Source organism: Carcharhinus amblyrhynchos, chromosome 16, assembly GCF_965287045.1.
Source record: "Carcharhinus amblyrhynchos chromosome 16, sCarAmb.v2.hapA, whole genome shotgun sequence".
NCBI lineage: Eukaryota > Metazoa > Chordata > Chondrichthyes > Carcharhiniformes > Carcharhinidae > Carcharhinus > Carcharhinus amblyrhynchos.
Window position 1 is genome coordinate 18,912,728 of NC_137339.1, and position 26,706 is coordinate 18,939,433.

Consider the following 26,706-nt stretch of genomic DNA (forward strand, 5'->3'; position numbering starts at 1 on the left):
TCAGCGTACCCGAAGAAGCAACGAGTGTGGCGACTAGGGGATTTTCACAGTAACTTCATTGCAGTATTAATGTTAGCCAATGTGTGACGCTACTAAAATAAGCTTTCAATAAAATAAGTGCACCTGCACTTTTTCAAAGGGCAACCGCACTTCTTAGACCAGAGCAGGTAAAGAGCTCCCCAGCCAAAACAGCAGAATATTCGAGGCTGGTGGGAAACAGTCAAGCTGGTTGTAGTCATCTATTTTGGCTGCCTTCTTCACCTTCCTGCTGGGAAAAATGGTCCTGTTCTGATAACAGTTTAGCTCAGAGGAGCTCAAAAGTACAAAGGAACACAAAGCCACTTTCAAATATTGTACACGGGACATCATGCTGCTGAATAAATAGGAGTATTGCATACTTTGTGCAACATACGTTCCGCTAGTTAAAAGGGTTATTACTGGCATTTGGTTGAACACAGTAATACTCATTGATTGTGGGAATATGGATGATCCGGTAAACAGATTCCTGCATCAATACATATGTACAGTCTGGTCCTAAGTCAAGGTTTTTTTTACAAGCTGTAGCACTCACTGATATTATCCAGGACTTCCATCCTCTGCTGATTTGACTACCCTGTCTGCAGTTCTGCAACATTGAAAACATCTGACAACTGATCTTATTCATGATGATTTAATAAAGACTCAAAATTAATCAAAGCCTCCAAGTTCTCAAATTTGATTTAAAGTCTGAGGTCAAAAAATTTCAAGAGACCCCTGTGTTACAGCTGTGGTTTTAGATTAGTATGCACTGAAAATACATCATTTGTCTAAAGAATCAGAGGACTGGTGGAAGTGAAAAAGCTACAGATTAAACAGCAAAAAAAAGCCACAGTTCTTAGTTGTAAAGCAAAATAACCTCCATGGCTAAAACGAACTAGTGACTTAACAAAATGGTCAGAAGATTGGAATCACCACAGCTGCAACAGCTATCGTCCATACACTGCTCTGCTTGCATTCAAATGATTGTTAGGGATTAAAAAAATCAGGTTGGCTTTTTGTTTCTTTTCCGGCTACTGTTTGACGAAAACGGCAGGAGTCGTATCCAGGTTTAGGTGTTTATAGTACTTTAGGGCCATAAGCAGTTCTGGGAAAGTATGAGCACTGGAAACTTTCCTCTGAAGCACAATGTATAAATGTTTGCCATGCTGTTGGATGTTTGAAGTGCATGTGCTGTCCTCCACACCACCTTGTTCCAATTTAACATCCTTTGGGGGAAGGGAAGAGGATGTAATTTTGTCTAGTTTCAATGTAGATTTCAGAGATCCAACTTTGCAAGTCAAAGTCCACAGCCATCATTAGTTCAGCCATTGAATGTCCATCTAAAAAAGACTCGAGTCAAATATTAACATCTAATTTCAGTGTTTTTGAACTACAACCTATTGGGTCAGATTGGAAAAGGTTTGACTATTGGCCCAGATTGACCCAATAGTCAAACCTTTGCTAATAGGACTTCATTTGACCATTCAAACAAGTCAGCAAAATGCATAGTAGAGAATGGAGATTATAACAGTTTAAAATATCTTCTTCGTCATAATGAAGTGTCCCTCATTATAGCTTCAGATATAATTTGTTATACTTTGATCACTGACTTTAAGCCAAACATGGTCAATGAAGGCACAGGTAAAACACACCAAAGCATTCATAATTAAACAAAACGCAAACATTATGTAAAGATGGTGAATAAATACCATAATTTCAGGTTGATTACTTTGTTGGTTCTGTGTGGCTACAGTTAACATAACATCTATTTCATGCTCTGGCAGCACATTCACACATGCTCCAAATCTTACATCTGCTGTGCGTATGGACAACAATGAGCAAAATTAGCTTGTGGTGAAAATACCCGTTAGCCCCCCTCATGCTATGTCAATGTTATGTCCATCACAGGCTCCATCCACTCGTCAAACTAAATACTTCATTTTTTGCACAATTAAAAATACATCAAGAGATTTAAAATGGTAACCTGATTTCCATCAGCCCAAACCCATTTTCCATACAGAAGTCTATTCTCCAGAGTGCTCAGTAACACTGCACAGATTGATTGTAAAGGCTCTTTGGAGACATTTGGCCTTCACAGACAAACAAGCAGAAAGTGTCACTCCTTTTGCTGTATTAGAAATCCTGGCTGGGTATCAAATTATTGTCAATTGTAATATTTAAACCTTATGCACCTTCTCACCTCCATTCAAATTAACAAATTGCAATTTACTGAACAATTTAACAAGGAACCAAAAAGGAACAAAGACTAGCAAGGCTACATTTGTCTTACCATTTTAAGCAGAATGTATTTAAATAAATGCTTACTTTAATTCAGCAAAATCACTCACATTTACATAGCACAGTGAGAGAGTAAAAAAAAACTTAAGTTTTAATAACCTAGATGTTGGTACAAAGGGCACAATTTAAAAATGTGCAAATGATACAAAACCTGAAAGTATTGTGTGGAGGTAGAGTAAAACTTCAAAAAGGACAGGGACAAGTTGGTGGAATGGGCAGACAAGCTGCAGATAGAATTCAATGTAGAGAAGTGTGAAGTAATTTATTTTTGTAGGCACTACATGAAAATGTAACATAAAAGGGTATAATTCTAAAGGGGGTGCAGAAGCAGAGAGATCCAGGTCCAGGTCTACACGTGCAGAAATCACTGAAGACGACAGAACAGGTTGAGAGAGCAGTTAATACAACTTGCAGTTTTCTCGGCATACTACAAGAGGAAGGAGGTTATGTTAAACTTGTACAAAACATTGATTCAGCCTCAGCTGGAGTACTGTGTCCAGTTCTGGGCACCACACTTTAGGAAAGACGTGAAGGCATTAGGGAGAGTGCAGAAAAGAGATTTACTTATAGAATTGGCCTACTTTGCATTAAGTTTCAATTACGTAGATAGGTTAAATAAGTTAGGACTGTTTTCCTTCAAGAGGAGATCTGATAGAGGTAATTAAGATCATGGGGTGCCTGGACAAGGTAGATAAGGAAAAACTGTTTCCACTCAGAGAATGGAGACAGAAAGCACAGATTTACAGTAATTGGCAAAAGACGCAATGGAGAATTTAGGAAAACCTCTCTCACATTGCGAGTAGTTAAGTTCTGGAACATGCTAACCCAGTATGAGGCGGAGGTAGGTTCAATCAAGGTATTCAAGTGGGAATTGAATTGTTATCTGATAAGGATAAATGTACAGGGTTATGGGGAAAAGATGGGGAATAACTCACAGTGGTACAGTGGTTAGCACTGCTTCCTCACAACGCCAGAAACCTGGGTTCAATTCCAGTCTCAGGTTACTATCTGCGTGGAGTTTGTAAGTTCTCCCCATGTCTGCGTGAGTTTCCTCCGGGCGCTCCGGTTTCCTTTCACACTCCAAAGGTGTGCAGGTAAGGCAGAGTAATTATGCTAAACCGACCCTAAGTGCCAGGGTAAATATGCAGGGTTACCAGAATAGGGCCTGGGTCGGTGCAGACACGATGGGCCAAATGGCCTCCTTCTGCACTGTCGGGATTCTATGATTGTAGGATGCAATGATTACTACTGGAGTAAATTGTTCTTTTGAAGAGCTGGCACAGAAAAAAAAACAGCCAAATAGCCTCCTTCGGTGATTTAACACTTTTGTGATTCTGTACCATTTCTATTTATAGTGATTCCTCCAAGTGATGCTTAAATGGAGGAGTGCTGAATCACAAGCCGAAGGAAGTTAGCAGATGGTATTCTGCAATTTTCCTTGCCTGTGTCTCACCTGAAGCCATGAGGCTTCATTGGATCCAAGGTTAATGCTGGGGTAATTCAAATCTGACCAAAGGTAGGGGAGACTAAAACCAAAGGGTATAGGATTAAGGTGAGGGGGGAGAGATACAAAAGGGTCCAGAGGGACAATTCTTTCACACAGAGGGTGGTGAGTGTCTGGAATGAGCTGCCAACAGCAGTAGTAGAGACAGTTACAATAGTAAGATGGGCCAAACATGGGCAACTGGGACTAGCTCAGTGGTGAAAACTGGGCAGCATGGACAAGTTGGGCGGAAGGGCCAGTTTCTATGCTGTAAACTTCAATGGCTCTATAAGTCTCCACGTTCATACTTCAAAGATCCACTGTGACAGAACATTTCCAGGAATGGTTCTGGACGAGTTTGGGGATTAGGTGATGGATATGATTCTGTGAAAACTATTGAAAATGAAACAGCTCTCCCAAATTTAGCATCAATCTCCAGATGTCATTGAAGATGACTTTGTTGTGCGGCCACTGAGTGTGAATTAGAATACAACAAAGGCAAAGTTTAAAACACAGTCCGTCCAATTTTACTCTTTGGGGAGACTTGGTAGAACTGGGGAGACTTGGTAGAACTGGGGAGACTTGGTAGAACTGGGGAGACTTGGTAGAACTGGGGAGACTTGGTAGAACTGGGGAGACTTGGTAGAACTGGGGAGACTTGGTAGAACTGGGGAGACTTGGTAGAACTGGGGAGACTTGGTAGAACTGGGGAGACTTGGTAGAACTGGGGAGACTTGGTAGAACTGGGGAGACTTGGTAGAACTGGGGAGACTTGGTAGAACTGGGGAGACTTGGTAGAACTGGGGAGACTTGGTAGAACTGGGGAGACAGTCAAGAATCAACCACAACTGTAATCGCATACGGGCCAGACTGGGTAAGGATGGCAGGTTTCCTTTCCCAAGTTAGATTGTTACAATCAAACAGCTGCATGGTTTTTTTTTACTGTGGTCTTTATTCCAGATTGATTTAAAGAGAATTCAAATTTGCAATTTGCCATGGTGGGATTTGTACTTGTGTTCACTGGATTACTAGTCCAGGCCTCTAGATTAGTAACCTGTAAAAATGACCACTATACTTTTAACTCAAGGGAACAACCAGTTACATGTTTTATAGATCCCGATGATTATAGAACAGCACAGTTTTTGACCTACTCTGAACAATGCCTCAAGAAATCGCTCTCTCTTTCTCTAGATAAGGTGAACAAGATACAGCGTTCTAAAAGGCATTTTTTATATTTAGGGAAGAAATGTGGCATTTCTTCTTGAAAATTGCTTTTAAAATTATGCACATTCCTCTGCTCTACAAAGTTCAAAATCACAATTTTGGGCAGCACGGTAGCACAGTGGTTAGCACTGCTGCTTCACAGCTCCAGGGTCCTGGGTTCGATTCCCGGCTCGGGTCACTGTCTGTGTGGAGTTAGCACATTCTCCTCGAGTCTGCATGGGTTTCCTCCCACAGCCCAAAGATGTGCGGGTTAGGTTGATTGGCCATGCTAAGAAATTGCCCCTTAGTGTCCAGGGATGCGTAGGTTAGAGGGATTAGTGGGTAAAATATGTAGGGATATGGGGGTAGGGCCTGGGTGGGATTGTGTTTGGTGTAGACTCGATGGGCCGAAGAGCCTCTTCCTACACTGTAGGGTTCTATGACTTCACAATAGTTTTGATCAATTATCAGCTATAACTTGATTAATGCAGTTGGTTCCCCAGCTACGTTGTCTGTTTGATTAAGAACAGGCTACATTTAATGCATCAACGCAGATTTACAAAGCATGCAGACAATCTATTGTGGCAGTAACTAGTGACAGATGTAACATTTTAGTCAACACCCAAATGTCCAAAGTAAAGCAAAATCTGACTAAAAATTCTGAGAAGTCCTAACAAACTTTCTGAAGGATCAAAAGCTTTCAAGGACCAACACTGCTGACAAATAACGTGCGGTCTTTCCTGATGTGAATTTGTTCAGGTCTGCAGCAGTCTCTGCAACTTGTGCTGTCGCCTTGTTAAAATAAATTTGTGGAGTCCTTGACCTTGCAGTCTTTTTTCTGAGCCACCCACTTAGCCATAAACTAAACAAAAACAACTGTATTTGACAATGTTACTTTTCATATACTGCGAGCAGATTCTCAAAAAATCCTATAAACCACGTTAATTTGAAATCCTGTTAAAAGGTCAATGTGGTTTTCCACTGGTTTTTGACTTTGACATTCAAGTTATCCTTCTAACTGTCTAAGTTTGTTTGTGCAACGATACAAATCCAAGAGTCAAGACCAAAATGGACGCTGGAGCAGTCTCATACAACCCTTGTTTGATTGCATATTTGGGTTTATAGAAGTGCTCAAGGAAATCTAAGCAAATGAATAACAGTTCCAAGCAGACTGTGTACAAGATTCGCAGTCTGGCTGAAACCAACACAGTAAAAAGTCTGACAACACCAGGTTTTAGTCCAACCTATTTATTTGATAATATACTCACAAGCTTTCGAGGGACACCCTCTTATATCAAATATTATCAAATTAATATTATCAAATAAATAGGTTGGACTAAAACCTGGTGTTGTCAGACTTTTTACTGTGTTTACGCCAGTCCAACGCCGGCGTACCCACATCATGAAACCAACACTACAGTGCTAGGCCACCAATCCCTCCAAAAAAAACGGGCTTAAGTGATTTTGTCACCACTTTGTGTTCACTGAAATTCAGTGTGAAATAGTAAACACTTTTCTACCAATTGTTGAGTAACTTGTTGGGAGAATTGGACATTGTGATTTGACATAGGAATTGTATCCGCCACAATCATTTTGTACACCTTGTAATATGATAGTCAACAACGTTAAGGTCCAACTGCACAGGAAATAGTTTCCAGCTCAACTATTTTAACTCCTTGTGAGCTGATTCTATCAAGTCCTGTACCCCTCGATCCCTTAGGTCTCACTGCTTCTCAGACTCATTTGCAAGTAATATAACTGACTAAGTACAAGTCCTATCTTGAGTATGAAGGTCCGACAGTATTACATTTAACACCTTATGGAGGAGACAGGAAAGCAAGCTAGGCATCCTGCATAATCTTCAGGGTAACGGCCAGTCCCATGGCAGAAAGCTCATCCATAGCTGTGCAGGTTTCTTCCATAGCACGTGGAAATGATTAGTCTGGGCCAGAGGAAAGACAGAAGTAGTGGGAGAAAGGTCTGAGCCATAACAACAAACAGTCCTGCTCATTCAGCAGGCTTGCCATTCTAAATCTAATCCTTAGAGATAGGCACCCAATCTTTGACACAGCAGTCTCCCTGCTCAAACCAGTGTCTCTGATTACAAAGGGGCAGCACTCAACGTGGCAAGCTCAGAAATTACATCTCACATGTTTGACCACCAGATTCCCACAACAGATGAAGCAGCCTATTGAATGTGCACTGCCTACCAAACAATTTCAATTATATTACGGCAGCACAGACATTTAAGCAAAGGGGCTCAAATTAGAACAAAGGTAATTAAATTTTATTAAATGAATAATTCATTAATCAAGATTCTAATTCATTCTAACATAAAGCTTAGAAGGCCAATCATTGTATGAATCTATTTGGAGAATTTTCTAAGACCTGACTGTATGAAATCAAACTATAAAACTTACTCTTTAGTGAAAATTGTCTACACATAGACTGTCTGTAACACAATTTAAAATCACATTAGATCTTTTTCTAATTCATCAAATCAAGCTGAAATTAGACTAAATATTTCAGAGTGCTGTTAATGAGGACATGCTTGAGCACCTGCGTACTTCCACACATGGAGTCTGCAGTTAACAACAAAATCTGTAAATTCAAATGCACCTATTTCTGCATCAGGTCCAGAAGGTGTGCAAACTGTTTGCGATACAGCTGAGGCCAGGGAAAATAAAAAGCAGCCTATGTTTTCTGAATGTGGGGTCAGGCAAACCATTCCTTCTCCACCCAGCTCTACATTCGTGTCAGCACAATTTCAAACACGACCTTGTTGATTGCAGTCTAACAAGTGATCCCTTTAAAAGGATACCTTTCAGGTCAAGAATTGTCTTCAAAAAGAGTACCGCTAACATCATCTGCCTCAGAGGAAACCATTCTTGCAAGGGGACCTAAAATGGGCATTCAACCCCTTACTTGCATATGCTGATTCAAGTGCGGCCACCACAGAAAGAGGCCATTCAGCTCATCAAGTTTGCACTGTCTCTGAAAAAGCATCACACACACAGGTCTGCAGGTCAGGTGCAGACCAAACCACCTGATCTGCACATCTTTAGACTGCGGGAGGAAACAAGAGCAGCCAGAGGAAATCCACACAGACATACAATAATGTGCCCAAGGCCGGAATTGAACCCAATGGCCATCAGTTCATTTCCAACAAGTGACGAGCGTGCATTGCCTCCTATACTGGAGTCTGCACAATCCACAAACCTGTAGGTCTATATCTTTGGTGGAATCTGGAACAAAAGTTCTTCTATGATTCCATGAACAATGCACATATAAACTGTAACTTCATGTATCTAAGGCAATTGGTTTCCACTGGTGAAATGCATTGCAAACGTCATGCTTCTATGCGTAGTTATTGAAATGCAGTTAAGATATTAAACATATACTCAAAAGGACTGCTTGTTTTAGCCATAGCATTTGCTTCACAAAAATGAACAAATAACATACAACACCACAATGAGCTAGCTATTTCAGGTTACACTGTGGTTAACACTTAACTGTCTAAAAGCAAGACCTACTTTGCTGTGATTATGACACCTTCAGATAGTTTAAATCTAAATCAAGTTAATTAAAACATTGTTGTCTTCACATAACTTTATTTCAGCCCGTTCAACAATACAACTGATCAAGAAAATAAACTATCCAAACTTGTACTTTGGCCAAATAAGTTGACCTGATTAGAAGGCAATCATGGAGCACAGTATCAGCCAATTACAATCTTGCAATGGTGGAAGAAGAAAAGAAGCCTTTGAACACCTGACCCATCAAATCAGAAGGCTGAAATTCATTAGAAGATAATAGTAATGGGTATTACAGTATGAATGCACAGAAGCAAAAACAAATGCTTAAGACCATAAGAACATAAGAAATAGGAGCAGGAGTAGGCCATCTAGCCCTTTGAGTCTGCCCCGCCATTCAATAAGATCATGGCTGATCTGTCGTGGCTCAGTTCCACATTCCCGCCCTCTCCCCATAACCCTTAATCCCCTCGCTTATCAAAAACCCATCAACCCGTTTCTTAAAAATATTTAGCGAGGTAGCCTCCACCACTTCAACAGGCAGAGAATTCCAGAGATTCACCACCCTTTGAGTGAAGAAGTTCTTCCTCAACTCCGTTCTAAACCGCCCCCCCCCCCTTTATCTTGAGGCTGTGCCCCCTAGTCCTACTGTCCTTTGAGTGGGAAGAGTCTCTCCACCTCTATCCTATCCATCCCATTCATCATCTTATATGTCTCAATGAGATCTCCCCTCATTCTTCTAAACTCTAAAGAGTACAAGCCTAGTTTATTCAGCCTCTCCTCATAGCTCAACCCCCTCAACTCCGGCATCAGCCTAGTAAACCTCCTCTGCACTCCCTCCAAGGCCAAAATATCCTTGCCTAAGTACGGCGCCCAAAACTGCACACAGTACTCCAGCTGCGGCCTCACCAATGCCCTATACAGCTGCAGCAAGACCTCCCTACTTTTATATTCAATCCCCCTCGCTATGAAGGCCAGCATCCCATTCGCCTTCCTGACCACCTGCTGCACCTGCAAGCTGGGTTTTTGCGACTCATGCACAAGGACCCCGAGGTCCCTCTGCACCGTCGCCTGCTGCAGTTTTTCACCACGTAATTAATAGTCCTTCCTACCATTATTCCTAACAAAAAGTGGACCACCTCGCACTTGCCAACATTAAATTCCATTTGCCAGTTCCTGGCCCATTCGCCCAGCCTATCTAGATCCTTTTGTAGGCTCTCCACACCCTCCGTGCAATTTGCCATTCCACTAATCTTGGTGTCATCAGCAAATTTCGACACCATGCACTGGGTTCCCTCCTCCAGATCATCTATATAAATGGTAAATAGCTGAGGCCCCAGCACCGACCCCTGGGGCACTCCACTAGTCACCAACCGCCAATCCGAATAGCACCCATTGACCCCCACTCTCTGCCTCCTATTTGACAACCAATCCTCTATCCACGCTAACACCCTACCCCCAACTCCATGTCCCCTGACCTTCTGCAATAACCTCCTGTGAGGTACCTTGTCAAACGCCTTCTGAAAATCAAGAAAGACCACATCCACCGGCCCTCCTCTATCCACTGCCCTAGACACATCCTCATAGAACTCCAGTAAATTTGTCAGACACGACTTCCCCTTAACGAAACCGTGCTGCGTCTGCTCTATCAAGCAATTCCCCTCAAGACGCCTCGCTATTTCCTCCTTGATGACGGATTCTAACATTTTACCTACAACAGACGTTAAACTAACCGGCCTATAATTCCCTGCCTTTTGCCTGCCACCCTTCTTAAACAACGGCGTAACATTAGCCGTTTTCCAATCTTCCAGCACTTCCCCGGAATCCAGCGATGTTTGGAAAATAACCACCAAGGCATCCACTATCACCTCCGCCATTTCTTTCAGAACCCTCAGATGCATTCCATCCGGTCCTGGGGACTTGTCCACAATCAGTCCCTCCAGTCTGTCGAGCACCGCCTCTCCAGTAACAATAACGTCATTGAGACCCTCCAGTCCTACCACCTTTCCATCTCTAACACCCGGCAAATTATTCACGTCCTCCTCCATGAAGACCGAAACAAAAAAGTTATTCAAGACCTCAGCCATATCCCCATCCCCTACCACTAAGTCCCCCTTCTCATCCTCTAAGGGTTCAACGTTCACCCTAGCCAGCCTCTTCCTTTTTATATATTTATAAAAACTCTTGCTATCCTTTTCTATATTAAGCGCTAGCCCAGCTTCATAGTTTCTCCTACCCTTCTTTATCAAATTCTTTGTCAATCTTTGTTGACATTTAAACCTCTCCCAATCCTCTTCTCGCCCACTTCAAGTACATTGGGTTGCTATAACGACAATATATCAGAGGTGATCCCAAAAACAGGCTGAGATGTACAATTCAAAACAAAACTTTTGACAACTACAAAGAATGTTTTCTGTTTGCTTTATTCACTCATGGGATCTAGGCATCGCTGGCTAGGCCAGCATATACTGCCCAAATGATCACGAACGTAACCCAATCCATCTCACAAACCAACTCCCATCCACAAACTCTGTCTACATTTCCCGCTGTCTCGGCAAAGCAGCCCACATAATTAAAGACCCCACGCACCGCAGATGTTCTCTCTTCCATCGGGGAAAAAGATAGAGGTTTAAGGTCACGTGCCAACCGCCTCAAGAACAACTTCTTTCCTGCTGCCAGACTTTTGAATGGACCTATCTTGATTAAGTTGATTTTTCTCTACACCCTAGCTATGACTGTAACACTACATTCTGCACTCTCTTGTTCCCTTCTCTATGAATGGTATGCCTTGTCTGTGTAGCAGACAAGAAACAATATTCTTCACTGTTTATAATACATGTGACAATAACAAATCAAATCAAAATCCCTAGCCGCCCTTGAAGAAGCGGTGGTAAGCTACTTTCTTGAACCACTTCAGTCCATGTGGTATAGGTGCACCTGCAATGCTGAGTGGTCTAACTGAGTGGCTTGATAGGCCATTTCAGATGGCATTTAACAGTCAACCACATTGCTGTGGGTCTGGAGTTGCATGTAGGCCAGACCAGGAACGACAGCAGATTTCCTTCCCTGAACAGCATGAGTGAACGAGATAGGTTTTTACAATTGACAAGGTTGTATGGTCACAATCAAACATTTACTTCCAGATATTTATTGACAAAATGGCCAAAACAGCTGAATTCCAGATGCGAGGTGAGACTGATTATCAAATTTTGCCTTGATATCAAAGACAGAGTGTGGCATCAACAGGCCTGGCAAAACAAATTGAAGGAATTGGGAATCAGTGGAAAACCTTGGTTGGAGTTACCTAGTACAAAGGTAGACATTGAGGTTACTGGGCATCAATCATCTCTGTCCCAGGCTACTGGTTCAGGAGTGTTCTCAGCCCAACCATCTTCAGCGGCTTCATCAATAACTTTCCCTCTATAATAAGTGGCAATCTTCACTGATGATGGCAGTGCTCAGTATGATTTGCAACTTCTCAGATGCTGAAGCAGTCCATGCTCACATGCAAACCTCAGGCCTGGGTTATAAGTAGCGATGTAATATTCACACCACAAAGTGTCAAGCAACAGCCTTCGGCGAACATTTGGATTCAGAATCATGGAATCCCTACAGTACAGAAGGAGGCCATTCAGCCCATCGAGCCTGCACCAATAACAATTCCATCCTATCCCCGCAACCCCACATATTTATCTTACTAATCCCCCCGAAACTAGGGTCAATTTCTCTTGGCCAATCAACATAACCTGCACACCTTTGGAATGTGGGAGGAAACCTGAGCATCTGGAGGAAACCCACACAGACATGGGAAGGATGTGCAAACTGCACACAAACCGCGACCCAAGCCAAGAGGAGTAAGCCAATAAGAAAGAGTCTAACCATCTACCCTTGATATTCAATGGCATTACCATTGCTGAATCCACTCCAATAATATTCTGAGAAGTTGAGGTTGCGCAGAAACTGAACAGGCGAGCCATATAAATACCAGGCCACTGCAGCAGGTCAGAGGCTGGGAATCCTGAGACAAGTAACAAACTCCTGCACTGAATACTCCCCAAAGCTTGTCCACCATCTCGAAGCGGCAAATCAGGAGTGCAATGGAATGGACTCTACTTGCTTGGATGAGTGCGACACAACACACAAAGCTTCACATCATCCAGGACAAAGCAGCCCACTTGATTGGCACCCCATACATCACATGAAGCATTCACTCCCTCTATCAGCACACCATGGCAGCGGAGGGCATCATGTACAAGATGCACTGCAACAACTAACCAAGGCTTCTTTGACAGCAGTCTCCAAACCAGAAAACTTTACCACATAGGATAAGGCAGTATCGGAATACAACCACCTGCAAGTTCTCCTCCAAACTACATCCTGATTTGGAACTATAATCACCATTCCTTTGTTGTCCCTGGATCAAAATCTTAAAACTCCCTCCCGAATGGCACTGGGGGTGTACCTGTACCACATGAAATGCAGCAGTTCAAGGCAGCTTCTCAAGGGAAATTAGGATGGACAAGGCTAAGAATGAATTTAAAAAATGTATTCCAGAGTCAAATTATCAAGTCCACATGAACAAGCCATTCAACTGGCTTTCTGTTTCTAGCTGTGTGCAAAATGTCTGTCATTTTTGCCACAAAATAAAAACTTCACTTCAGAACTTAATAATTGTGAAACATTCTGGGACCTCTTGATGATAGAATAAGAAATATCAATATCTTTTGTCTCCATATTCACAAAGGAAAGGGATGATGCAGATATAGTAATCCGAGAGGAGCAGTGTGAAATATTGGATAGAACAATCACGGGAGAGGAAGCGTTAGAGGAGTGGACAATTCACCAGGGCCAGATCGATTGTTCCCAAGGAAGTTGAAGGAGCTCATGGCAGAAATAGCAGATGCCCTGACGATTGTTTACCAATCTTCACTAGGCACAGTTGAGGTGCCGGAGGACTGGGAGAATGCAAATGTGGTTCTGTTATTTAAAAAGGGTATGAAGGAAATGTCAAACAATTATAGACCAGTTTGTCTCACTTCACAGGCGGGCAAATTGTTAAAATCAATCCTGAAAGAACAGATAACCTGTCACTTAGAAAAGCATGGACTAGTCAGGGATAGTCAGCACAGCTTTATTCAGAGAAGGTCACGTCTTACAAATTTGACTGAATTCTTTAAGGAAGTGACAAAGAGGATCGATGATGATAGTGCGGTGGATGTTGTCTACATGGATTGCAGTAAGCCATTTGACCATGTGTCACGTAGAAGGCTGGTCAATAAAGCAAAAGCCTATGGGGCACAGAATAATGTGGTGAATTGGATCCAAAACTGGTTTAGTAACAGGAAGCAAAACTTAATGGCTGCTGTTGTGAATGGAAAACTGTTTCAAGTCGTGTTCCACAATGTTGGGACCTCTGCTGTTTGTATATTAACGATTCAGGCTTGAATGTAGGAGACACTGTTGGGAAATTTGCAGATGACACAAAAATTGGTCAGGTAGATGATAACTCAGCTCCAATTTGATAAAGATGAGTTGATGGACTGGCCAGGAAAGTAGCAGATGGAGTTCAACTCTGCTAAGTGTGAGGTAATGCATTTAAGGAGGTCAAACAGTAAAAGGGAATACACAATAAGGGGAATATACTGAAGGGCATAGATGAAGTGAGAGATCTTGGCATGGGAGTGCCTAAAAGTAGCAGTACAGGTAGATAAGGTTGTAAAGACATATGGAATGCTCTCCTTGATTGCCAGAGGTATAGAATACAAAAATAGGGATATAATAATGAAAATGCATAAGAAATTGGTGAGGCCACAACAGGAGTACAGTGTGCAGTTCTGATCATATTACAGGAAGCACGTAATTGTTCTGAAGAGTGTGTGCAGGGATAATTTACTAGAATGTTGCCAGGGCTAGAAGATGTGATTGTGGTACACAAAATAGTGAGGGGTAGAGATGGAGTAAACAGGAGGAAGCTGTCCCCCTTGGCAGAGAGTTCAAAACCCAGGGGGTCATAGATTCAAGCTAAGTGGCCAGAGGATTAAAGGGAACACGAGGAAAAACTCTCTCACGCAAAGGGTGGTGGGTGTCTAGAATTCGCTGTCTGAGTTGGTGATGGAGACAGAGACCCTAACATTGTTTAAAAAGTATCTGAATGTGCACCTCAAGTGCTCAACGTTGCAGGGCTATGAGAGGGGAGAGATAGAGGGGCAATTTCTTCAGAGTGTGTCTGGAATAAGCTGCCAGAGGCAGTAGTAGAGAAGGGTACAATTTTTTGTCTTTTAAAAAGCATTTAGATAGTTACATGGATAAGATGAGTATAGAGGGATATGGGCCAAATGCGGGAAATTGGGATTAGTTTAGGGGTTTAAAAAAAAAAGGGCAGTATGGACAAGTTGGGCCAAAGGGCCTGTTTCCATGCTGTAAATCTCTATGACTCTATGGGCCACGTGCAGGACAATAGGATCAGAAAGGAGACCTTGGTGTCTTTGGTTAGGCATGAACAACGTGGGTTGAATGGCCCCCTTCTGTGCTATCATTTCTATGATCCAACTCTGCACTATCACTTAACGGCACTTTGTTTTAAAGATTTTGTCATGCGTTACAATGCGACTCCCATCTGCAACCAGGGTAAGGACTCTATGAGGGCAAATATAAAAACAAAGCAGAACAAACTCAGTTGAAAACTTAAGTGCGCAGATCTGAAATTATTAGCAGAATTGAAAAGAAGAATTACTCTTCTGTCCGAGGGCCTGCACCCCTCCCCCCGACCCCCTCCTCAAAAGCAGCAATTCTACAGTTCCACAAGTTTATCAATTCCAAGCAGAAAAAAATTGTGTGAAAACAGGGCTAAGCATTTATGAAGGTGCCTTCCATAATCACTGTGTCAGCTTCATCACATCAGATTTTTGCAGAGAAACACATTGGCAGACAGGGTCAGGAAGGCTGTAGGAAGCGCTCCAAGGATAATGACCCAATGAACCTAAACACTGCAGCCAACCAGGAAATTTAATCCACTGTGACTGCATTGTATACTCTTCATTAAATATACACTATTATGTTTACTTTTAAATCATTTATAATGTGTGTTGGTGCATGGGTAAACAAAGATAATCCCCATAACGCTGAAAAAGATGACCCCCCCCCCCCCATTTATGCAAACCAAGCAATTTGCAGCACCTACAGCTAATTTGTCAACGCACGTTAACCCAGGACAAGAGTGCTGCTTGACTTAATGCAATCCGAGTTTGCTGTGATTAACTATTAAGATATTCCCAGAAGCACTTTATAAGTAAGCAGGATCTGAGCTGCACAAGAAATACAAGGCAAGTAGTAGTAAATGTAATTCCGTCAAATTTAAATCCAAAGATGCGTGGGTTGGTTAGCCATTAGCCATGCTGAATGGCCCCTTAGTATCAGGGGGACTAGCAGGTAACTATGTGGGATTATGGGGAAAATAGCCTGAGTGGGTGGGTCAGCGCAGACTCGATGGGCCAAATGACCTCTTTCTGCACTGTGTGAATTCTATGATTCCAAGTTTTTTTTTCCGTTGAAGATCAATACGTTCCATATAAAGCTTTTCAACCTCTGCATTTACACAACTAATCACCACCCTCTCAGAGCATTGCAGCACATTTTACAGCTAATTGCTTCTCTATATTTAAAAAAAGACGTCGTCACTCCTGGCCTTAGCAAAAAGCTGTCAATCTGTGCACAGCGAGATGCAGAAATAAAGTGAACAGTAAATTGACCTTGGAGACTTGTGGGCCAAAAGAAGAATGTTGACTGATGGGGCTAGCTGCTCTTTGAATAGTTCCAACAGATCTTGCACTTTCCATTGAACAAGCAAGCCTCATCTGAAGCACTGCATCTCCAACAACGCAGCACTCTCTCTGCATCGCACTGAAATGTCAGCCTGAATGATGAACTGGGGTTTTGGATTGTATACACAGCCTTCTCTCTGGCCCTGAATGCAGCAGTATTCCCAGCTGAGCCTCACATCCAAATATGCACTTTAAAAACAGAGAAGTAACTGCAATTATAGTATAAATATTCATCCCACATTATAAATAAAAAAGGTGACTCATAAATGCAACTTGTTTTTCTCATCTCCCCCAGTCCAGCACATGGAGGTTCAAACTTTATAACTTGCATTCTATTAAAGAAAAGTCTCAACGCCTTTCAGGACTGATTGTATATTTTAATATCTGCATCATTAACAATTTATAATCTGCCTTTACGACTTGACCCAGCCACCCCAGCAAACAAACACTCGTATCTGCTGTTCACCATCCTAGAATCGTTGCCAGTGCGGGGAGATGCCAGTTTGGTTATACTTGCCAGTGTAACATTATTACAAGGGAGATCCCAGTGTATCCAGCCTTATTTTTTTTACACACACACAGCCTCCCCCTCCCAGTCCTTTTAGTTGCCATTTTCCCAGTAACAATGTAACTATGCAGACAGCACGTCAGAGCAAAGCAGACGCTGCTTCCCGCTGCTCAACCAGCCTTACATAAAAAAAATACATTCCAAAAATAAAATCAGAATTCCTCCCCCCCCCAACCCCCACCCAAGTTAAAGGGAGGGTTAATAGTCGATCACTTGGGTGTTGGAATTTTTTGTTGAGGATGCTAGGTCTGATCACCATTGCAATCAGCCGGGGGAGTAGAGGAACAGCAAGCTTTCTTTAAAATAAAGGACCACTTTAATAGGTGGAGGTTTCTTTGTGCTGTTTTTCTTCTTCCCCATCCTGAGAATCCAGCTGCGATTCAAAGAAGCCCGTCCTTGCTGCCGGTACCACCCCGAAATGTAACACTCTAAACACAACAGTCACGCCCATCCCCACACTGCCCAGAGTTACTGGGGGGTGGGAGAAAAAAGTCACACAAATGATTGTGCAGGCAAGTGCTAGACCATTTTATTCACCCACTCCCCTCTCTCTCTCTCCCCCCAAAATGATCACAATCCCAGCCCACCTCCTGATCACCCAGACCCCCAGGAGTACACCGTTTAGCTCGCCCTGGCTGCTTCAGAAGGAGAGGGGAAGGGGAGAGATATTTTCATGCTGCTTGGCAATCTGGAAGGAACAATCATTTACTCTCTATCCAACTCCCCCCCCCCCCCAAAATAAACCAGACTGAACATTGTTGTGGAGAGAGAGAAAAACCATGCCCAGTATTCAGGGTTGTAAGTTACCCGAAGTCTTTGTAATTGACAAACGAACAGATACGCGTCCTCCCATCGTTTTAAAATTTTTAAAAAAACATAGAGAATTCCTGCTCACTATTGCACCCACAAAGCGCACAGTTACACATTTAAGTGATCCGAAAACAAGAGCCGTCCCCACAATTGCCTGTGCATTAGGGAAAAAGGAAGGATATTCACAATCTCCGGCTGAGATTGCTGCAGGTAATTGACACAATGATGTGCAGTTTCACCCAGTATACCTGTGGCGTCAGGAGCTCGGCAGCTTCACAGCAACGGCGATGTTCATGAGGAACACGTTGTGACCAAGAGGAGTCCACCTCCAGCCCTGCGTTGACAGCTCCAGTAACGTGGGGAGTGGGAAAGCTGAATGCGAGCTCTCTGCGAGGCAGACTGCGCGGTCCGTTTGCTCTCTCCCTGCACACACACACAACACGTATTAAAATCATTCGCCTGCCTCCAGCCCGGCCCAATGAGATCGCGTCGCCTCCAGCTTTAATCCCACAATTCTTTCTCAGCAATGCAACAAATTCCTTACTGCAGGAGAGAGGGAGAAATGCTGCAATTGCTATTGACTTCCGCCACGTGATGAGCCGCTGCAAAGTTAATGTTTTGTAACCTCGGGTGGAAGAATTTCCAGAAACGCGAGATACTCTTGAAATTGTGTATTACTCACCGAGCAGCTTAGGGGGGGCGGCGAACGCTTAGGGAGAGGCTGCAGACATGTCTTGCACAAGGCAATCGTTGAGAATGGGATTCTTTATGTAGAGATTCAATGATTTAAGTTTATTTATTAGTGTCACAGGCAGGCTTACTTTAACGCTGCAATAAAGTTACTGCCAAAATCCCCTCGTTGCCACAGTCCAGCGCCTGTTCGGGTACAGCACGGTGGTATAGCGGTTAGCACTGCTGCCTCACAGTTCCAAAGACCTGGGTTCAATTTCTGACTTAGGTCACCTTCTATGTGGAGTCTGCAAATTCTCCCCATGTCTGTGCGGGTTTCCTCTGGGTGCTCTGGTTTCCTCCGACACTCCAAAGATGTGCAGGGTAGGTGCACTGGGCTTTTTAAATTGCACCCTAGTGTCCTGGGATGCGTAGGTTAGAGGAATTAGTGGGGTGAATATGTGGGGTTATGGGAATAGGGCCTGGGTTGGATTGCTGTCAGTGCAGACTCAATGGGCCAAATGGCCTCTTTCTGCACTTTTGGGATTTTATGATTCTATACTGAGAGAGAACTTAGCATAGCCAATGCACCAAACCAACATGTCTTTCAGACTGTGGGAGGAAACCAGGGCATCTGGAGGAAACCTACGCAGACACGGGGAGAATGTGCAGACTCCACACACATAGAGATCCAAGTCGGGAATTGTACCCAGTTCCTGGCACTGTGAGGCAGCAGTACGAATCATTGTGCTATGATCTTAGCTGCTGATTATCAACAAAACTGTATGCAGTGCACATACTCCATTTTAAAGAGACATTGACATGTGAGGCAATTTATTGATGAACATAATGTGTGGCATAATTTATTTTTGTAGCATATTGATTGAAATATAGTTTACAGTACAAAAATAACCAGAGCTGAAAGGATCTTTGAGTTCAGCTGCACTTGCTTAGATGTTGACTAGATAAAGTCAGACTCCGGGAAATAGGAAATGCAAACTATCCCTAAAAAGTGGAAATTGATGTTGAAGTAAAGCAGGGTATCAAGCTTGGAGAAAAAGCCTTAAAATGAAGATCTTTAGCTTTAGGCAAAGTCCAGCAGATGCTGGGATCTGAAACTCGGCAGGGTAGCACAGTGGTTAGCACTGCTGCTTCACAGCACCAGGGACTAGGTTCGATTCCCGGCTTGGGTCACTGTCTGTGTGGAGTTTGCATATTCTCTTTGTGTCTGTGTGGGTTTCCTCTGGGTGTTCCAGTTTTCTCCCACAGTCCAAAGATGTGTGGTTTAGGTTGATTAGCCATGCTAAATTGTCCTTAGTGTCCTGAGATGCATAGGTTAGAGGGATTAGTGGGTAAATAAGTAGGGATAGCAGGGTAAGACCTGGATGGGATTGTGGTTGGTGCAGACTCGAGGACCGAATGGCCTCTTTCTGTACTGTAGGGTTTCTGTGATTCTATGAAACAAAAACAGAAAACCTTGGAAAATCTCAGCAGATTTAATAGCATCTGTGGAGAGACAATAGACCCAATGTTTTGAGTCTCAATGATTTTTTGTCGGAGCTGAAGACAGCTTTTTAAAAAAATGATTCCAGGTCCAGATGAGATCATGAAGTGGCACTGAAATAGTTGTTGATGTACTGATGAAAGAGTCGTGGGAGGAGGCCAGCTGGCAAAGGATCATCTAGACTCAAAACGTTGGCTCTATGCTCTCTCCATAGATGCTATCAGACCTGCTGAGTTTCTCTGGCATTTTCTGCACAGGTTTAGCTATTCAGTGTGTATTTTTCTATATCACATTGAATTGAAAACTCATTTCATAGTCTTCCACTTTAACCCATTACTCTGAAGGACCTTAAAAGTGGAAGTCCTTAACTTCTATATTCTTTTCTTCCTGCTTTCCTCTTCATACTTCCAAAACCCAAGCTCAGCGTCATCTAAACAGTGGTCCCTGATTTTTTTATTATTACTATTTGTTCACAGGATGGGAGCATCTCTGGGTCAGCCAGAATTTATTGCCTTTGAGAAAGAGGTAGTGAGTCATGTTCTTGAACTGCTGCAGGTTGTTTAGTGCCATGCTGTGAGGGAGGGAGTGAAAGAACGGAAATGTTGTTCCAAGTCAAAATGGCATGTGACCTAGAGGAGAATTTACAGGCGGTGGGGTCCCATGTGGTTGCTGCCTTGTAGGGTTAGAAAGTGCTGCAAAAGGAACTTTTGCAGTACTTGGAGTACTGTGCGCAGTTCTGGTCGCCTCACTACAGGAAAGATGTGGAAGCTATTGAGAGGGTACAGAGGAGATTTACAAGGATGTTGCCTGGATTGGGAGGCATGCCTTATGAAGATAGATTAAGGGAGCTAGGTCTCTTCTCCCTGGAGAGACGAAGGTTGAGAGGCGACCTGATAGAAGTTTATAAAATGTTGAGGGGAATAGATAGGGTGGATTCTCGGAGGCTATTTCCCAGGGCTGAAATGGTCTCTACGAGAGGATACAGGTTTAAGGTGCTGGGAAGCAAGTACAGAGGAGATGTTAGGGGTAAGTTTTTCACTCAGAGGGTGGTGAGTGAGTGGAATCGGCTGCCGTCAGTGGTGGTAGAGGCGAACTCACTGGGGTCTTTTAAAAGACTTCTGGATGAGTATATGGGATCTAATGGGATTGGGAGTTACGGATAGTTATGGCTTGGTAGGTATAGATGTGATTGGTGCAACTTGTGGGCCAAAGGGCCTGTTTGTGCTGTAGTGTTCTGTGTTCTATGTTCTATGAACCTTGACAAGTTACTGCAGTGCATTTTGAAGATGGTGCATATTGTTGCGTGGTGCACCTGTGTTCATAGAGTGAATGATTAAGAGTGGTTGGATGGGACATCAGTCAATCAAGATTTACTGTGCTTTCTCCAGTTGGTGAGGTCCCAAACTGTAGGTGCAGCCCATGCACCAAGATTTATCCATTTTAAGGGGTTTTGTTTATGCGCTGTAATTATAAAAGAACCAAATGGACAAAGTTTTCTTAAGTTTAACAAAGAACGAGATCATTTTTATTACACTTAAACTGATCTGAGAAAATTTACACCAACTTTTGCATGCACACACACAACACTACAGAGTGGGAAAGGATAGGTTTGCCAAATTGGAGTGTATTAAAAATAAGTAAGAGTATGCAGCCGGTGGTATAGTGACTTGATTGGTTGGTTCAGGCTGAACTCAATGATCTTGGTGTTTCCAATTTAAAGGTGTAGCTGACAGAGTTAGATGTTTTTCAGGAGACAGTTGTGCTGGGATGTATTATTTTAAGAAATCTCTCTGTTTGAAGCAGGGCATCCTTGGATGATTACAGAGCTCGAAGCTTATTAGGTGGGTTGGAGAAAAAAGGAAGCAGATGTAGGTTTGCCAATTTTGGCTGAATGTATTCCTGGAGGTTACATCACATGACTCTGTCCTCTCCCCACGAGTTGTCCTATCCAGTCAAACAACCTTTCCTTTCCATCTCCAATATTCTCATAAGTAAATGTGCTCACAATAAATGGAAAAAGACATACTGTTTCTTTTTAATGCCACAATGATTTTTTTCCTAGATTACTTGCAGCAGTATCCAAGAGGTTGATCTGCAATTCATGGAGGGTGGGGGTGTGGGTGGGTGGGTGGGGGAGGGGTGGTGGCGGTGGTGGTGGGGGTGTGGGTGGGGAAGATTCAGAGTGCTGGTGACCCTAGGCACGCGGGCTCCACTTAGATCTTCACCATGGTTCTGCGGAGAAAACATATGTTTGAAACATACAAAGGGTTGGCTTGTCACCTGAACTGGGGGAGTTGAAAGATAATATAATGTCTGTATTCCAAAGATGACTTGCTGTACCTGGTGTCTAGAAACTAAATAAGTCATGGTCGCAGCGTCCAAGTGATCAGTCACAATGGCCCATCTCCAGCACTTGAAAAGCTCAGATGATTGCCACAGATGTCTAGTTAATGAGACAGAAGATGTGAGTCCTTCACACTCTCCCGAAGTCATTGCCTTTGATGGGCTTTTGCAGACGGACTGACTCCACTCCAATGAATTGGAAGATGGAACATATAATAATGCAAATTAGGGTTACCACCTTGAGCTGTGAATCCAAGTCACTTAAGGGCATGGGTTTAAAGTGCAAAGTAAGTTGTTTAGAGGGGATCTGAGGAGGAAACAATTTTTAACCAGAGGGCAATGGAACTGTGGAATGTGCTGCCTGAGAGGCAGGTGGACAAGCACTCAAATCACCAAATCATAGTCGGCAATGAACCAAGTGCTGGTAAATGGGATAAGTACAGATGGTCAGCATAGACATGGTGGGCCAAAGAGTCTGTTTCAGTGCTGTATAACTATGAAGTTTATATCCTTTTAAAAAGCCTGCATTTTTAAAAGTTCAATTCAGGTTTCCAGCCAGTGAATTAAAAATCATTATTTGGCATAAAACACATCTTGATGAGTAATAGATAACATGATTACTGCGGCAATATAATTGTAAATTTATGGCCTGTGGGTTAAAAATTCCGAGAGTAAACAAGCTAATTTCATGACGATTTCTGAAGTGTCACCAGATTTCACACATTTCAATAGTGCAATCCTTGTAAATGAAATACCTGGATGCTCACTTTCTAACTACTGTATTGAACTGAATATTGTACTGAAAATTTGAAGGCTACCACTATGGTTAAGTCATTTTATTTGAGGTTGTTACTGTTCTGTAATATTAGTTCACCAGTTCTCCAGAATAGGGCCAGTGCCCCATTAAGTCTTGGAGATCCCTAAGGACATCCCTTCTGCTCAATCAGGAAAACATTTTAGAAATTCTACAGTGAGTAATTTTATCTGGGGTTGTCAAAATTTGCAATTGACCTGCAGCCTTTGTTCCGGTTCAAGTCGAGAGACAATAAATCCCCCAGCAAGGGTTTTATTATCATGTATTAAGAGAACTCCCTCGAGTCTGGACAGGAGGTAATCACAATCATAATTAATTAATAAATGTACCCTTGGTTAAGATCTTTTCTGTGGTAGTTTACCTATAATTATGATCCACCATCTGGTCCCCCATTGCCAACCATATGTCCTTGGATTATCTGTGTTCTTCAAGTGTTCCTCTGTTGATGTTCCCTAGCCATCATCATAAACCTAACTGGCTTAAGAAGACACAATAGATGTGGCAGTTTTATTAGACTGAATAAAATCTCCAATTTGGTCTTAGTCTCACCAATACTCTGAGGTCCATACATCCTCAGAAAGAGTGGAGTAACATCCAGATAAATTAAATCAGTCTATCTTTTTATTTGATTCTATGATAGACCTTCAACAGTTCAACTTATTCAACAAAGCAAAAATTACATTCTAATATGCTCTACCTGTATCCTGGCTAATAGTTATCCCTCAATCAACATCAAAGAAAAACAGATTATCCCTTTGTTGTCACATTGCTCTTTAGGAGTTGTCATGTCCCACGATATTCTGAACTTCAAACTAATTTTTATATTTCAGACTGTCTAAAAATGGCTGCAAAAAGATGACTGCCTGAGAATCATTTCACTTTTCTTGTGGACTGAAATGTCCTCCTGCCTTGAGAGAACAAAAAGAACCTTCCAGATTGATGTTGACTCAATGCTCTTTCCTGAAACATATTCAAAAAGGGTAATTTCAAATTTCATTGGTTATTCAGATACAATGACACTGGTTGTCTCAAGTTTTTAAGATGTGAAAGCCTCAACATGTGATGAATAATCAACCTAACCATCCATCTTATTGGGAAACGAACTTTGAATTTGAAAAAGGTCACATGAAACTTTTGGTTTTGGTTTGAAAGAGAAGCCAGGTGGTTCGTCGTGAGAGTTCCATCAGGAGGCCATTGAACCATCTGCAAGTCATCTAAGCAACCAAAGATAACAAACAACAATGCCATGAAAGTGAGAGGCAGACTCATCCCAATCTGTTTCAACTTTGAGTTCACTTGACAACCAACATCCTTGAAATCTGAGTATAAGAAGTCTTGCAGCTTATTGAGAATCCTCTGATTTACAAGGTCTTTATTTCAGCTGGAGCACCAATTTCATCTAAGAACCTACAGGTCAGCCACAGAAGAGGCTGAAATAACTACAACTGGTAACTATGTTGTATTACCTTCATAGAATCCCTACAGTATGAAAGGAGGCCATTTGGCTCATCAAGCCTGTATCGACCACAATCCCACCCAGGCCCTATTCCTGTAACCCCATGCATTTACCCTCTAATCCCCCTGACACTAGGGTCAATTTAGCATGACCAATCAGCTTAACCTGCACATCATCTGTAATCTTTGTGCATATGATAGTGTGTGAGAGATGAGTGAATGGGATATTGTATTTTCAACATCTGGGACAAGTGTGTAATAAAAATAACAATCTTCATTTTAAAGCTCCAAAAATGTTCGCTGCTAAAATTTTTGAAATCCGGACAATCACTCTGAGGGTAAGAAAATACAAACACGCAACGTACAAACTTTGATTGTGGGCAGAAAGAAGGAACACATAAATTTTGTCCATAGCAGGGTCTTTGCTGTAAATTGACTGCTATGTTTCCTACCTTACAATACTGACTACACTACATTAGCTGTAAAATCCTTTAAGACATCTGGTAGCCGTGAAAAGCACTATCAAAAATTTAAATCTGTTTTTCTTTGTATTTCTGCTCTATTAGGCAGAGTTTTACAGCCCTGTCTTGGCAGGAGGTGAGCAGTGAGTCATTGAAACTGAACAGTCCTATTATATATTAAGCTGAACTTTCTCTTCGCCCCACCTGTAGCTGCAACACAATGTTCTGCACCCTATCCTTTCCCCTATATACTTCATGCACGGTATGTTTTGCCTGCATAGCACACAAGAATCAATACTTTTCAGTGTATCCCAGTAAATGTGACACTAAAATCAAATCAATCAAAAGTCCATTGATTTAAGCAGGATCGGAAAAATCCCACCATGGTAAAATTCAGCTCCAAGAATGAGCCTCATTCACATTGAAAAGCTACACAAAGGGAACCTTTTTAACTTATTAAACAACATTAGCTTGTCCAAGGTCACCAAACAAACCCTGTTTCTCTCTCCGCAGATACTGCCAGGCCTATTGAGTACTTCCAGGTTTTTTTCCTTTTGCATTTCAAAGCTTTATGTACTTGCTGAGCTTTACTTTATTTATTGAAGGTTGAGTGATAGGAAGTCTTTCGGTCCTATGCTTTAGTTGCCAATACAAAATTTTAAGAAACCATTTTTCATTTTGCCAGTCATGTTCTCTGAGACAAATTTAAGTTTAATTTTATGTGAAAATCTACTTTTGATCTCTTCGTGGTGCTCAGCATCCAAAATCAGCTGAAGGTTCTATATTCAACCAAGGTTGCAAATTTACTTGGACACTTCTCAAGCATTCTTCGTAGAAGAATCATGGAAACCCTATAGTACGGAGAGAGGCCATTCAGCCCATTGAGTTGGCGCTGACAACAGTCCTACCCAGGTCCTATCCCTGTAACCCCACATATTTATCCCGCTAATCCCTCTAATCTACTCATCTCAGGACACCAAGGGGCAATTTAGCACAGCCAGTGCATCTAACCCGCACATCTTTGGGCTGTGGGAGGAAACTGGAGCACCTGGAGGAAACCCACGCAGACATGGGGAGAACATGCAAACTGCACACAGACGGTGACCCAAGCCAGGAATCGAACCTGGGTCCCTAGCGATGTGAAGCAACAGTGCTAACCACTGTGCCAACGTGCCGCCCCATTCAAATAAAACCAAAATACTGCAGATGCCGAACATCTGAAATAAAAGCAGAAAATATTGGAAAAACTCAACAGATATGGCAGACCTATGGAGCATGAAGCAGAGTTTCTCTCTCTGCAGATCTGCTGAGTTTTCCCGCACTTTCTGTTTCTACTTTTTTTTAAGCGTTGCTCCCTTATCGATAGAGATTATTTGTATCTTATAAGATTGTTATTTAGCCCTTATAAAACATAAAGTTAAATATACTTTGTGTATGTTACATATATATATTTGAATATATATTGGTGAGTGTGTGGTATTCATATATGTTACATACATATATTTGAATATACATTGGTGAGTCTATGGTACTTTTGTCTAATGCAGAAGGCTGTGACTTCAAAGCCCATTTCAGAACCCTTATCGTCTATACAATATTTATCACACATTTTCTCTAAACTCTGTCATCAACAAATCCTTCAACCTAAACCACAAGGCAGTGATGAAAGGGAGTTTAAACTGTAGTTGAGGGCATCAGAATAAATTTACCATCAGCAGTTAACAATT

At 42.3% G+C, this 26,706-nt stretch overlaps 1 protein-coding gene across 2 annotated transcripts in view; it reads right to left on the reverse strand.

The window, feature by feature from the left end:
* Nucleotides 1-18,156, reverse strand: part of LOC145353870 (uncharacterized) — a 282,180-nt gene extending 264,024 nt beyond the window's left edge. For both annotated transcript variants that reach the window (XM_080204779.1, XM_080204778.1), the window contains exon 1: nucleotides 17,982-18,156. The gene's annotated coding sequence lies outside the window, so the exon portion shown is untranslated. The remainder of the gene's footprint in view (nucleotides 1-17,981) is intronic.
* Nucleotides 18,157-26,706: the final 8,550 nt, after the last annotated feature.